This window comes from Danio rerio, chromosome 19 (assembly GCF_052040795.2).
Source record: "Danio rerio strain M-AB ecotype USA chromosome 19, GRCz13ab, whole genome shotgun sequence".
In the NCBI taxonomy this organism is placed as follows: Eukaryota; Metazoa; Chordata; class Actinopteri; order Cypriniformes; family Danionidae; genus Danio; species Danio rerio.
Window position 1 is genome coordinate 36,785,338 of NC_141039.2, and position 10,610 is coordinate 36,795,947.

Sequence of the window (10,610 nt, forward strand, 5' to 3'; positions counted from 1 at the left end):
AAGAAGATCAACCGCTGGAGATCACTAATGAAGGCGGTCGTACAAAATATCGTGTCTTTTCCACTCATAAGTTTATTATTTCCAATGGAGGTGCGTGGCTTGTGCGCACATATTGGAAGTGATGGACACAAATGGCACAACATGCTTAAGCCTTCCAGGCGGATCCAGTTAAAAACATCTTCAGAATGCCACAAGTGCACTGTGAGTCACATGGTAAAAACTGACAGTTTTTTTTTTCTCTATGAATGCAACTTGTATCAGAGTTGCAGCAATGTTTTGTCAGCTTGTCATCCTCTAAGAAAAAGGTTGAAGGTTGCCTAGAAATCTACGCATAAACACCACCTGGGTTGCGGTAAAATTGTGAAGAGTTGACCGGTCTGCAGTGATTAAAAGGTTGGGGACTACTGGCCTACAGACAAACTGTACTGTTATACAATGACTTGCCTAATTAACCCAGTTAAGCCTTTAAATTGCACTTTAAGCTGAATATTTATACCTTGAAAAATATCTAGTAAAATACTATGTGCTGTCATCATAGTGAAGATAAAAGAAAGCATTTATCAGAAATTAGTTATTAAAACTATTATTTGGAGTAGTGTTATTCTTTGATCCATTATACAGAAACTGTTGAAAATGTACAGGGGGCTAATTATTCGAGAGATCTAATAATTCTGACTTCAGTATATATTGGGAAAGAATATGTAAAGAATAAAAAATAAATAAAAAGTTGGTATCAAATAAGATTCAGTGAGTTTTCTAGGGTTAACTTGCTAGCAGAAGGGCCACACAGGAACAGACATTTTCTCAGTATGTGAATGCTCAACCTCTCTAGCGCCTCTATTGGCTGAGAACCCGCCTGCGGCTCCAGCCTGTGGCACCGGCCTGCTGACTGACACTGTTTCCAGTCCGAGCAGCTGAGACCCGCTAACAAACCAGCTCTGACCATCTGACAGAAAGACAGCCTGCCTGGCAGCCGGATGGAGCCGAGCCCCCCCTCCACCGTTTTAACTGCACCCCCTGACACCCTGCCAGCCCACAGCCTGGAGAGCGTCCAGCGGAGAGTCAGACGAGCATCAGTGCCCCATGCACAACCCACACACGCACACTGCACACTTTCACACCTGCAAAAAAAAACCTGACAGGTACATGCACGCATTCAGCACATCCGCACAGATCTGAAATCACGTGGCGCCATGACTAACGTGAATGCAAATGGAGTATGAGTGAAAGGAAGGAAAAGACATCCCATCATATGCATAATTGCATGTGCGGAGCGTGACAGCAGGATTATTTCATTGGCTGCCAGTGCAGTTTGATGTATCATAAGAAGTGAAGTTTAGAGAACCCGTTATCACTGTTGAACAGAATAGTCCGACAGACTAGGAACTGAGCTGCTCGTTTGTATCCCTGGAAACACATTAATAGACTTCCATACTATTAATCATTAAGTCAATTGTCAGGCAGAGATCTCTCTTTGTCTGTGTGTTTCTTTCTTGCGCACACATGCTGAGTAGATGAATTTAAAACAGTGTCAAAATGTCCTCGAAAATGTGCACCTATTTTATTTATTTTTTTGATAGGCTAAAATGTTTACAATCGGTTGACTGCAAAAACAGTCTGTTCCTCTTCATGATGTTCTACGCCTGTCTTCTTACTCTGAGATTTGCCCATCAGAATGAGAAAGAAACAATCTTTTCCAAAAGCCTTTCCCTTTCCCTGTTCCTCTCGGTTAAAAAGACAGATTGCTGGCCTCTCGGCTCCCATAAAGTGGGCCGAAGGGAGGAGAGCATGGCTGCCGCTCAGAGAAATGCGAATGGGCTGCTCCTATTTGAACATGCTTCCAAATGCAGCGGGGCAGAAGCCATGCGTGTGTCCTCTTTTATTCTTTATCTTCCAGTCACTCTGAACTCGGTGCAAAGTATTTGGCTCAAATGGCCACCTACAATCACCATAATCCAATCTGGCACTGAAGCAAACTAGGGAACACAAACCAAGCGCTGTTCGCATCCTGACAATGTGCAGCAGGCAGAAGAGAGCAGTTTGGTGTGGCAGTGCATCAGTAGAGCTCAAGCTAGTGAATTTCAGTGCAACATAATCCAGCCTCCTGGGCTACAAGAGAATAGCAGAAACAGCCCCTTGATGTCTATCAGTATTCAGTCTCCATTATTCAATGTGTTCTGTCTACCTCATTATATACTATGCTTTATTTAAGCAAATAGTATGCATTGATTAAATATGCAGTGTTTGTTTAAAATAATTTTTAAAAATGGCTTTGCTATTGTTTGACAGCATATGCAACTTGATGCGCTGATGGATTTTCTGATTATAGGCAGCGGTGGAAAGAGTACTGAAGAGTCATACTTAATTAAAAGTACCATTACTTGCCTAAAAATGTAATGTAAGTCAGTGTTAATGTTGACAGCAAACTTTTATTTAGTTTTAGTCTAAGTCTTTTGACTAAAGTTCCATTTTAGTTTTAGTCATATTTTAGTCTTCTGGCTCATTTTAGTTTTAGTCTAGTTATAGTCAACTTACATAGAGGAATTCTAAAGCAAAGCTGTATGTAAAAAATAAAAGTGCGCTTCGCTTTAAGCCAGTTTCTTTATCTTCCCTGCTGAAAAATCCAGCTTAAACCAGCCTTGGCTGGTTGGCTGGTTTTAGCTGGTTGACCAGCCTGGTTTAAAAGGGGTTTTGGCCATTTCCAGGCTGGTTTTCAGCCATTTCCACTCTGATCTTAGCTGGTCAGGCTGGAAAATGACTAGCTAAATCCAGCTTGACCAGCCTGGTTTAAGCTGGACATAGCTGGTTTTGGCTGGACTCCCAGCCTGGCTAGGCTGGTGAAGCTGGTTTTAGCTGGTCATCTCCCAGCCTGACTAGCTAAGACCAGGCTGGAAATGGGTGGAAACCAGCCTGGAAATGGCCAAAACCCCTCTAAAACTGGCCTGGTCGACCAGCTAAAACCAGCCAATCAGCCTAGGCTGGTTTAAGCTGGATTTTTCAGTAGGGTTGTATGTTGTATGCGACTTCCTGAAAAGCAGAGAATATAGCACTACAGCAAGGGTAACTCAACTTGTCCCTGGAGGGGTGGTGTCCTGCAGATTTTAGCTCCAACCCTAATCAAGCACATCTGAACAAGCTAATCAAGGTCTTACTAGGTATCTTGAAACACCCAAGCAGGTGTGTTTAAGAAAGTTGGAGCTAAACCCTGCAGGGCACCGAACCTCCAGGAACGAGATTGGTGACCCCTGCACTACAGTATTGTTACATCCTTACATACGTAAGAAATAATCACATTGCTGAATGACGTCCTGAATAAATTGCTTTGTGGTACAGGTACACCATAAATAGCTGTTGTCGTGACGATCGCAGCAGACAATGGCTGATGATGTAATTGCATCCTGCGACTACTGTGACCAAGAGCTTTGAATCACCAAGAGGCGATTCTCAATAGAACGTTCCATTGCAACAGCAGCGCCCAGCAACAGCCCTGCGATTCCGCCATTTTGGAGTGAAAGCGATCAGCCATCCATTGGATCTTATTGCTGTAGCGATGGCAAGCAGCTGCTTTGTTTTTTTTTTTTTTATTTAAAAAGCACATTAAAGCTGAGATAAAACCCGAAAGACGGTACAATACAACACTTAATAACACAATCATCAACACTTTTAAAAGTTTAATTTACAGACTTATAACATGCTGTTGTTCTATTGGAATTTTCATTCCAAAATGGCTGCCGCTTGACACTAGGGGCATGTAGTGGCTGTTTTCCAAATTTCACTAGAGTGTCGCCTCTTTAACTGCGAATCAGTTACCAGTACTGCATCATGCATCACACAACAAGATTAATTCTGATTGGATATTTACAAAAAAAATGTCCCTCAATCACATTCTCATCGAAATTGTCAGTATAGTTTTATTATAGTTGTCCTCATCATCACTTAATTTTTATTTCGTTTTCGTCTGGTTTTTGTCGAAAGAAGCTTGTTCGTCACGAAAATTATGATGAACATCTTTCTTCAACAACATTAACACTGGTGCAAGTAGAGTAAAAGTATCTGTTGTAAATATTACTCAAGTAAAAAGTAGACCTTTCAAAAGTACTCAAGAGTAGTAAGCAGGGATGCGTTTACATGTAATTTGTGGATGTGTGTAAATGTAACATTCTGTAGTGTATTTAGTTATTGCCCAGCAGGCACACAACATCATAGGACGTTAAAATTAAATTAGATTTAAGTTGTGATGTCAGGTGATATCATGCTGAGGATGTGTAGTTTGAAAAGTGTGCAATTTATGTTGGCGCACTGCACCGGTGTTATCTCTTGTATTCCTCTGTGCTATTCCTAATGCTGAGTCGAACCATTTCTCCTCCTAATCTCCTCCATGTCAGAATACAGTATTCTGTGTAGAATTCAAATGGTTGTGATACATTTTGTGGTCTATTGTGGGCATTTATGTGCCATGCATACATGATCCAGTGCTGCCGTGTGAGTGCTGTAGCAGTTCACATGACACTAAAAACAGCTTAAAAACAGAATCAATTCACCTCAATGAAAAACATAATTACACTGTCTGATTCACTTATACTGTATATATGCACTGTTCCATTGACCATAAAGAACATACATACTTCTATGAATAAGTGATCAATTTCTATCACAGATTGTGGGTGTATCTATACTGTAGGTGAATATAGTATAGTATAGTATAGTATAGTATAGTATAGTATAGTATTCATTCATTCATTTTCCTTTGGCATAGTCACTTTATTCATCAGCGGAATGAACCACCAACTTATCCAGCATATTTTTACATAGCAGATCCTCTTCCAGCTGCAAACCAGTACCGGGAAACACCCATACACTCTCTCATACACTACGGCCAATTTAGTTTATTCAATTCACCTATAGCGCATGTCTTTGGACTGTGGGGGAAACCCACACCAACATGAGGAGAACATGCAAACTCCACACAGAGAACCCAACTGGTCCAGCCGGGATTCAAAACAGCAACCTTCTTGCTGTGCTAACCACTGATCCACCATGTTGTCCATAGTATAGTATAGAGAAGTGTAGTATAGTATAGTTCCGTTTCTAAAGAGCTTTTGAATGGATGGAATATCTCATGAGAAGCTGAGATCGTTGAGGTTTTGAAAGTTTATATCTTCTAATTTTGAATTCTGGTATTGTACTGAAAGAAATAATGCATGGCTGTGTCCGAAATCGCATACTTCCATACTATATAGTTCACTAAAATGGTATGTGAGTCGAGTAGTACAGTATGTCCGAATTCATAGAATTCCAAAAACATCTGATGGACCCTAAGCGGGTAGGTCATTTGGATCATGACAAAAGGATGAATGTTGTACATCCGAGTTCCATTCATATTAGTTGCACTCATACCATATAAAACGTATTTTTCTAATGGTCCAGTAGTAAATTCAAATGCAGTACCTACTAAGTAGTGGGCGATTTCGGGCGCAGCCTTTATGTTTTAGATCTAAATTGCCATTATGTGGGCCAGAAAATGCATTGTTAGGTTTTAGAGTGCAAGTTTTTGACCTTACAGTAGTAGACCTTACGTATTTTCACTGTATGTTGAACATTTCTAAAAATAGTATATTTACATTTATGTATGTCTAGTACAATGTAGCAGTGTTACAAATTGTTTTTGTTCTGGTTACACAAGCATGCTAAACCGTTCTGGACTGGTAGAGCTCTTGTGCATATGACGTTGTCAGTTTCTCCATAGCTGGCTAAGAAGAAAAATGTGCCAAATATCCCTAAAACAAATATCTAAACACATTATCAATATCGCTGTTTACATTACACTTGTGTTACTATAGCAATAACTGGTGCATTAGAATTCCATCCAATGGAATTATTAATCAAAGAGAAGCTTTCAGCCCAATACTGGAAAAAGGGTAACACTGTATGTGTGCAGACTTGTAGTGCTTCTTCACAAAGTGACATTGCCATCTTCTGTACTAACCTGGCATGCATAGTACAAAGGTTTTTATTGTTGTTTTTGCATGAATGGGGAGCATTTTTGGCCATGTTGTCATCTAAGTGCATAGGGTATAAGATGCTGCGTTTCTCACAATCGATTTGTGTTAGGACAAAATGAAGAAATTAAGTTAGACAGTTTGGTGTAACACATTCCTCAGGAATGCATTACTTTATACTAATTACATTTTTGGGGAATGAAGTGATGTAACGCATTACATTTTAAATTTGTGTAATTTGACTACAGTTGCTAAATTCAGTGTAGTTGCGTTACTTCCGTTACAAGTGTAGTTTTTAGAAGAAAAAAATGCTTCTTTTAAATAACGTTTTCTGCTGCAACGTCAGTTAATAAGCATGCGCCTTTAAATTGCTGGAGAATAAGCTGAAAAGGCTGCAGACGAGAGTGGCTGCTTCTTCAAGTGGAAATACAGACAATACTTTGATTTCACTGAGCATAAAAATGTCCAGTCTCTAAATAACTTTCGACTGCTTTTAACTCGACCAGAAACTTGTTCAAGCACTTGAATAGAAAGCATTCTAGGACAATACTCATCACCAAGGAGTACACCGACATTCAAAAACACGGTGGTCCAACTCAGCCTTAACAGGCTAAATTGGATTTTTTGTGCAGGATTGGGTGTGAAGGTATCTCTGAATGTGAAGAGAAGTGTAGCTGCTCATGGGGCCATTCACATTTCGAGTCTTTTGCGAGTGCAAGTTTGTTAATTTCAATCGAATTGTTAATTGCGCGCACTTGCATTTAACTTGTGCACCCAGTTGAAAACCACAAGTCACGTGACAAGAACTGACCAGTGAACTTCATACTTTTTATGGAATATACACATTTCAGTAGACTAATTACCTCGCTGAAACACAGAACACCCAAACACTGCAGTGCATTTGCATACTATGGACTAAAGATAAACTGGTTTGGAACAATTGAATGGTAAGAGAATTTTACGTTTTGGGTGAACTCTTTAAGTATTTTGAATATGTCAAGCTGCTGTGATTATACCGTTGTAGTGTTTTTTCAGTGAATTAAAATTTACTAAAAGAGCTGCAGTCTATTTTTGTATTTTATATGTCTATTTTATATAATTTAAAAGTAACTTCAAAGTAAAGTAATTAGTAATCGGATTACTTTTTACATGAAGTGATTTGTGATGTAATCAGGTTACAGTTTTCCAGTAATTTGTAATGTATTTCTTTTTTAAAGTGACTTACCCAACACTGTTTAGGTTAACCAAATAGTTTTTACAAATGTAAGTGAATTAAACATAAAAACAAAACTCAAGAATTGCGTTGATTCAGCTTATTTTAGTTTGAACAAACAGCAAACGTCATTATTTTGAGTAGATGAAAGATTCGAAGGAAAAATATTTTAGTTTTTAGTACGTCATTGCCATGTATACACAGACCTAAATGTACTGAATAGAAGAAGCTTCAGAGCCACATCTGCCTATTAGATCATCACCACAGAACAATGGTAGATTGAAAGTGTTTACTAGCTAGAGTCAACATTGGCAAGCTGTTACAAACTCCAAACAGATGTTGTTTTGGCCTGTTTTGTTCAAAATTTCATTGCCGCTATTTTTTTGATTTTGCTTTAAAGGTATAGTTCACCCCCCAAAAAATTGTTGGAAAATTTACCCATTGACTTACAATAGCACTTTAGTATTTTTATTCTACTATTCATCTCAGTGGATGCAAGATATTCCTAAGAATAATATTATTTCATGTTTAACAGAAACAAGAACTCAATGATTGAAACCACTTTAGAGTGAGTAAATTTTCATTGGTAACACTTTATAAGAAGGTTCATTCATTCATTCATTCATTTTCTTGTCGGCTTAGTCCCTTTATTAATTTATTTTGGGTCGCCAAAGCGGAATGATCCGCCAACTTATCCAGTAAGTTTTTACGCCATGGATGCCCTTTCAGCTGCAACCCATCTCTGGGAAACATCCACACACACATTCACACACATACTCATACACTACGGACAATTTAGCCTACCAAATTCTCCTGTAATGCATGTCTTTGGACTGTGGGGGAAACCGGAGCACCCGAAGGAAACCCACGCGAAGGCAGAGAGAACATGCAAACTCCACACAGAAACGCCAACTGAGCCGAGGTTCAACCCAGCGATCTTTTTGCTGTGGGGCAACAGCACTACCTACTGCGCCATTGCCTCGCTATAAGAAGGTTGTGTCAGTTAATGCTAGTTAGTTAATGAGAATACAGTTGTATGTTGTTAGTTCATTAATTCAAAGTGCATTAACTTGTGTTGACTAGCATGAATTTGGCTGTTAATACAGCATTAGTTAATGTTGAACTATAATTAATAAATGCTGTACAACTGTTGTTCAATTTTTAGGTCATGTTAAAAAATACATTAACTAATGAAACCAATTGGCTCATTGTAAAAATGTACCCCCATATATATTTGTGGAGAGCATGGAATATGTAGCCAGAGCTGCGTATGGCTGCATTTTGTCTTTAAAATGAATGATAGGGGTGGGTATGATGCCACAGACAGCTTCTGTTTCTTTTCGCACTACCAGCTGACTGCTTACCTCCATGTGGATAGCTTTTCTGCTGTTACCGTGTATGCTGGCAGACTTGAGATGCAGAGAGAAGTTGACTGCAACAACTGGATTTTATTACCACAGATAACGGTTCAGGTAAAATAAGCAAGTAAAGTAAGCAGGTAAAAAAAATAAAAAATCAGGCGGCCGCAAGGGCTTTTCTTTTTCTGGAATGCTTTTGAAAACACTGTCAGTTGGGTTTAAAGAAGGGGTTGATTGGGTCAATCGGTGCTTTTGAAAACACTATCGGATGGGTTTAGGGAAAGGGGTGGGTGTGTGACTATCAGTCAGTCAGTCAGTCATTCAGTTAGTCAACAGCGGCCTCTGGTGGATTTATGTGAGAAGAGCAGGCATGAACGACATTCAAAAAATTGGGATCTGAAAAAGCGTACACAGTGGCCTCTGGTGGATTCATGATAACAAAAACTGCAAAAAACATACCTCCTAGGACATGTTTCATTCTCTCCAGAAATGTATAGAGGGATATGTATCAATAATGACCCTGGGTTGAATGAAATCATATTGTAAAGTGTGACCTTTACATTTTTTAAGTAAACTGTCCCTTTAAGCACATTACAGGTATTTACAGTAGCTGTCTATTCATAGTTCCTGCTTGACATGTTGCTGTGTTCCCTAGAAATTTAATTACCAATCTGACTCGCAACATTCTTCACAGTTGTCATGCAGTTCACAACTTCAGCCTTCCCAAGGAAAACAGAAAAGTAGGAGAGAAACGGTCACGTGATCACACTTACCGAGCGTTAACCTGCTCGAGGGGCCATGTCAGGTGACCCGGCCTCGAAGAATAGACAGTCTGCTCATGTTATGACGGGTGTTAACGTGGTAATTGTGAGGTGAGGTCGGCGAGAAGAATTTGCACAGATATTCATTTATACAGCAAGTCCCATTTGCCCTGAAACGGTATTTGAGAAATGTTATTTATTGACCAGTGACCTTATCAGTGTTCCCCTTGAATGCGGCAGAGCAAAAGTCTCTCGCTGTTAAGCAGCCCATCTGTACCTTCTATAGTCTGCATAATAATACATCCCAGTCCACATCACAACACAGGCTCCTCATAGAAACTGAGCCTCCAAGGACTCAATTACTGCTCTCTCGGCTGGCGACGACAGGAATATGATGTGTGTGCGTGCATGTTTGAGTCTGTCAGAGATTTTTAAAAGGACAGTTTTGTCTCATACAGCTTTTTTCAGCATTAAATTCACCGTCGGCAAGAGCAGCCAAACATCTTGTCAGTAGCCTGTGCACATAGTAATCTACGAATTTGTTATTACAAGCAGGAACATTCGCTATATTGTACGAAATTAACTTCATCAAAAGATATCACGTTCACGCAGAGCTTTATAATCATGTTTAATTAATGTTAACACAAGGGGTAATATCCTGGACAGGACGTGCACCTCAATGGAGTCAATGGAGCCGAGGTAAACCGAGAACAAGAGAAAACGAGGTGCGGATGATCCGGCGAATGATAAAGTGAATGAGCCACAAGTGGGACTTTACTGTGAGGATTAGATCAGACGCTGTTTGAAGTGCGCTGGCAGTTTGTTTAATGTGAAGTGCACTGGGTCAGTTCAGTGGATTACTGCCACCCATTTTGAACTTACTGTTTCACCGATGGGTTCAAAGAGCTCTTCAATAAATTTCACAGCAAGGGCGGCCTGGATATTCTTTTTCTTAGCAAGTAAGTAGATATTTCTTTAGCTGGAGGCAGTTTTTTATTACTCTTTTGCTATACGATGGTCATGTTCAGACTGCATCTTTTCCTTTATTACAATTTTAAATGCATTTAAATGTACAGTTGAAGTCAGAATTATTGAATTATTAGCCCCACTGTATATTTTTAAGTACTTTTCAACACATTTCTAAACATAATAGTTTTAATAACTAATTTCAAATAACTGAATTATTTTATCTTTGTCAGTATGACAGTACATAATGGTTTACTGAATATTTTTCAAGATACTAGTATTCAGCCTAAAGTGCAGTTTAACGGCTTAACTA

General features: G+C 39.3%; 1 protein-coding gene across 3 annotated transcripts in view; it reads left to right on the top strand.

The window, feature by feature from the left end:
• Positions 1-10,610, top strand: part of gabbr2 (gamma-aminobutyric acid (GABA) B receptor, 2) — a 378,463-nt gene that overhangs the window by 345,051 nt on the left and 22,802 nt on the right. The gene's annotated exons all lie outside the window — the stretch shown is intronic.